Here is a 5,277-nt window from a genome sequence, read left to right as displayed (position 1 = left end):
GCACTGTGGTCTGAGAGACAGTTTGTTATAATTTCTGTTCTTGTACATTTGCTGAGGAGTGCTTTACTTCCAATTATGTGGTCAATTTTGGAATAAGTGCGATGTGGTGCTGAGAAGAATGTATATTCTGTTGATTTGGGGTGGAGAGTTCTATAGATGTCTATTAGGTCCGCTTGGTGCAGAGATGAGTTCAATTCCTGGATATCCTTGTTAACTTTCTGTCTCGTTGATCTGTCTAATGTTGACAGTGGAGTGTTGAAGTCTCCCATTATTATTGTATGGGAGTCTAAGTCTCTTTGTAGGTCTCTAAGGACTTGCTTTATGAATCTGGGTGCTCCTGTATTGGGTGCATATATATTTAGGAGAGTTAGCTCTTCCTGTTGAATTGATCCCTTTACCATGATGTAATGGCCTTCTTTGTCTCTTTTGATCTTTGATGGTTTAAAGTCTGTTTTATCAGAGACTAGGATTGCAACCCCTGCTTTTTTTTGTTCTCCATTTGCTTGGTAGATCTTCCTCCATCCCTTTATTTTGAGCCTATGTATGTCTCTGCATGTGAGATGGGTCTCCTGAATACAGCAGACTGATGGGTCTTGACTCTTGATCCAGTTTGCCAGTCTGTGTCTTTTAATTGGAGCATTTAGTCCATTGACATTTAAGGTTAATATTGTTATGTGTGAACTTGATCCTGTCATTATGATATTAACTGGTTATTTTGCTCGTTAGTTGATGCAGTTTCTTCCTAGCCTCGATGGTCTTTACATTTTGGCATGTTTTTGCAATGGCTGGTACCGCTTGTTCCTTTCCATGTTTAGGGCTTCCTTCAGGGTCTCTTGTAAGGCAGGCCTGGTGGTGACAAAATCTCTAAGCATTTGCTTATCTGTAAAGGATTTTATTTCTCCTTCACTGATGAAGCTTAGTTTGGCTGGATATGATATTCTGGGTTGAAAATTCTTTTCTTTAAGAACGTTGAATATTGGCCCCCACTCTCTTCTGGCTTGTAGAGTTTCTGCCGAGAGGTCTGCTGTTATTCTGATGGGCTTCCCTTTGTGGGTAACCCGACCTTTCTCTCTGGCTGCCCTTAAGATTTTTTCCTTCATTTCAACTTTGGTGAATCTGGCAATTATGTGTCTTGGAGTTGCTCTTCTGGAGGAGTATCTTTGTGGCGTTCTCTGTATTTCCTGAATTTGAATGTTGGCCTGCCCTACTAGGTTGGGGAAGTTCTCCTGGATGATATCCTGAAGAGTGTTTTCCAACTTGGTTCCATTTTCCCCCTCACTTTCAGGCACCCCAATCAGACGTAGATTTGGTCTTTTTACATAATCCCATACTTCTTGCAGGCTTTGTTCATTTCTTTTTCTTCTTTTTTCTTTTGGTTTTCTCTTCTCGCTTCATTTCATTCATTTGATCCTCAATCGCTGATACTCTTTCTTCCAGTTGATCGAGTCGGTTACTGAAGCTTGTGCATTTGTCACGTATTTCTCGTGTCATGGTTTTCATCTCTGTCATTTCGTTTATGATCTTCTCTGCATTAATTAATCTAGCTGTCAATTCTTCCACTTTTTTTTCAAGATTTTTAGTTTCTTTGCGCTGGGTACGTAATTCCTCCTTTAGCTCTGAGAGGTTTGATGGAGTGAAGCCTTCTTCTCTCATCTCGTCAAAGTCATTCTCTGACCAGCTTTGATCCGTTGCTGGCGATGGGCTGCGCTCCTTTGCAGGGGGAGATGCGCTCTTATTTTTTGAATTTCCAGCTTTTCTGCCCTGCTTCTTCCCCATCTTTGTGGTTTTATCTGTCTCTGGACTTTGATGATGGTGACGTACGGATGGGGTTTTGGTATAGGTGTCCTTCCTGTTTGATAGTTTTCCGTCTGACAGTCAGAAGGACTGTCTGTTGGTCTGTTGGAGATTGCTTAAGGTCCACTCCAGACCCTGTTTGCCTGGGTATCAGCAGCAGAGGTTGCAGAAGATAGAATATTGCTGAACAGCGAGTGTACCTGTCTTATTCTTTCTTTGGAAGTTTCCTCTCAGGGGTGACGCCACCCTGTGAGGTGTGGGGTGTCAGACTGCCCCTAGTGGGGGATGTCTCCCAGCTAGGCTACTCAGGGGTCAGGGACCCACCTGAGCAGGCAGTCTGTCCGTTCTCGGATCTCAACCTCCGCGTTAGGAGATCCACGGCTCTCCCCAAAGCTGTCAGACAGAGTCGTTCGCGTCTGCACCGCCCCCGCTCTTTCCCCTAATGGGCTGCAGCTGTGCGCTGTCCGCAGAGGTAGAGTCTACAGAGACAGGCAGGCTTCCTTGAGCTGCTGTGAGCTCCACCCAGTTCGAGCTTCCCAGCGGCTTTGTTTACCTACTTAAGCCTCAGCAATGGCGGGCGCCCCTCCCCCAGCCTCGCTGCTGCCTTGCGGATAGATCGCCGCAGACGGCTGTGTTAGCAGTGAGGGAGGCTCCGTGGGCGTGGGACCCTCCCGGCCAGGTGTGGGATATATTCTCCTGGTGTGCCTGTTTCCTTAAAGCGCAGTATTGGGGTGGGAGTTACCCGATTTTCCAGGTGTTGTGTGTCTCAGTTCCCCTGGCTAGGAAAAAGGGATTCCTTTCCCCCTTGCGCTTCCAGGTGAGGCGATGCCTCGCCCTGCTTCAGCTCACGCTGGTCAGGCTGCAGCAGCTGACCAGCACCGATTGTCCGGCACTCCCTAGCGAGATGACCCCAGTACCTCAGTTGAAAACGCAGAAATCACCGGTCTTCTGTGTCGCTCGCGCTGGGAGTTGGAGACTGGAGCTGCTTATTTTCTCTTTTCTCCATTTCCCCCTCTTCCCCACTTCCTACTTAGCCCTCTGGAAGTGCAATTATAACCTCCTACCTCCTTTTCACCAGATGCTCCCCACGGAACAAGTTCATCTAACGATGTGCTTAGAAGCTCCAGAAAGGAACTCTCCCCCACCTGGAGACTGCCTCACAAAATAACATTCGATCTACACCCACAATATGCCCAGTACAAAACTCCCTCCCACCAGGAGCCTGCCTTGAGAGATAACAGTCAATTTACAGCCCAAAGTACCCCTGCTAGGAAACTCTCTCCCACCCGGAGAGTTTTCAGCCACTCTTACAACCTATTTCTGCCCATGAAAACACCAACTGCCTGGCAGATAAGGCACTGAAGTGAGTATGTGGACCGCTCCCCCATCATCCTGCTCACTTCTCCTCCTTCATAAGCTCCCCTTTAAAAGCACTCACTTTCTGCTCCAAAAGCGAAGCCGTACCCTTAAGGCAGGAAGCCTGTACTTCTTCCCCTAAGCTAGTTTCAGAATAAAAAACACTTTATTTATACTAGATCTCACTCTAGTTAATCAGACTGTGAAAGCAGAGATGGACGGAACCTGCATTTCAGTTACAGAAAGGAAAAGGAATTGTAGGCAGAGAGGCTCATGAGATGAAACTGTCTGACGGCCAGACCCTCCTAGAAAACTAAGGTGGTTAAATCTTTAAGGCAGTCTTCTCAATCTGTTTAGAACTGTTTTTTGTTTGTTTGTTTGTTTGTCAGTATACCTCCTTGCTTACACAATTTGAGTTATCGATAAAAATAAATTGAGAAGGAAATGCATTAAAATGCTTTATGATACACTGTCAGATCACAGGAAGTTCTTAAGTATGTCACAAAAGATAAATAAGCTTCAAAAAACAACAAATATTCTATATCCCTATTGAGTGCAGCTTGAAAACTCAAGCTTAATAGTGCTTACCAGCTTACAGACTCCTGAATATTCTGACTGCTGACCTTAGCCTATAGTTTCTGTTTTGATCTTAAGATGATATAGCTGTTTATTCATTAGACTCAGGGAACTCCCACAGCCCTGAACAGAGGTCACTAATGTAATCTCTCCTTTCTCTGCCTTATCTCCATTATAAATCCAAGATACCTTTGGAGATGAATAGGTACCAAGTTATCTGACTTACCTTAGCCATACAAGCATCCTAGGACTTCTTCCTGATGATGCAGTAAGAGCAAAGGGGCTCCAAAAATGCAATGAGCATATGCAAAGCTGTGCTCCACCTTGCTTATTTTTTCCACCCAACATTTATCATTACTCCCAAAATGCCAAATGGGGGACAAAAGAGAGATATCAACAGAGGAAGTAAACTTGAAGAGACATTAGAAGAATAATGATTCATTGAGATAACAGAGAAAAATCATATACTCCAGGCAGTTTAAGAAAGTTACCTAGGCTGGGCGCGGTGGCTCAAGCCTGTAATCCCAGCACTTTGGGAGGCCGAGATGGGAGGATCACGAGGTCAGGAGATCGAGACTATCCTGGCTCCTGGCTAACACAGTGAAACCCCGTCTCTACTAAAAAATACACAAAAAAAACTAGCCGGGCGAGGTGGCAAGCACCTGTAGTCCCAGCTACTCGGAGGCTGAGGCAGGAGAATGGTGGAAACCCGGGAGGCAGAGCTTGCAGTGAGCTGAGATCCGGCCACTGCACTCCAGCCCAGGCGACAGAGCGAGACTCCGTCTCAAAAAAAAAAAAAAAAAAAAGTTACCTAATAGGGCACAGGTTCAAGATATCCAGCGTGAGCCAAGAAAACCCTCTATGTTGCCAAATCTCAAATAGCATCATTATTATCAGTCTCATTGATAATTATCGGGTTTTTATGTATTGTCTGGGAATTTACATTCTAACACCCATGAGATGTAAAAAGAGAAATATAGGCAAGAGGAAACACAAGGCAAATAGCTACTCAGAAGATAAAAACACTTGTGTAATGCAGGTGTCATGAAGCAATCACACCGCACTACAGACCAGGGAGCATGACTCTGCCTCCAACCGACCACTCAATCCAAAATTACTCAATGATATTGGTTGTGTGTGATCATCTGGATGAGCTAAAGCATTGTTATGCCAAGGCACACCTGTCCACAAAATGACACCTCTACATTTCATAGATCCAAAAAGCCACTGTGGAACCAGAGAATGGGAATTTGTGGTCTGAATTATCTAACCTGTGCCAGACTTGTTATTCCACTTAACTATGATGTAAACTGTTTAGATGTATTTAGTTTGCCTTATTCTTTAAAATTAACAATGGAAAGTGTTTATCTAAATGCAGTTCCAGGAGTACCTACTGAGCCTATTTCCTCTCAGCTGTTTTCAACTGTAAAATACAAATATGTCTAACCCATGAAGACTATAAATCATTAGCAGCTGGGTTGCTGTGTGTGGTAGTCATGAAAATGCTCCTCTCAGACCTCCTGCTGTAGAGAGCTTAATTGATCCTGTCCC

The sequence above is a fragment of the Trachypithecus francoisi genome, unplaced genomic scaffold, assembly GCF_009764315.1.
Source record: "Trachypithecus francoisi isolate TF-2019V2 unplaced genomic scaffold, Tfra_2.0 Lachesis_group19, whole genome shotgun sequence".
NCBI lineage: Eukaryota > Metazoa > Chordata > Mammalia > Primates > Cercopithecidae > Trachypithecus > Trachypithecus francoisi.
This window is presented reverse-complemented; position numbering follows the sequence as displayed.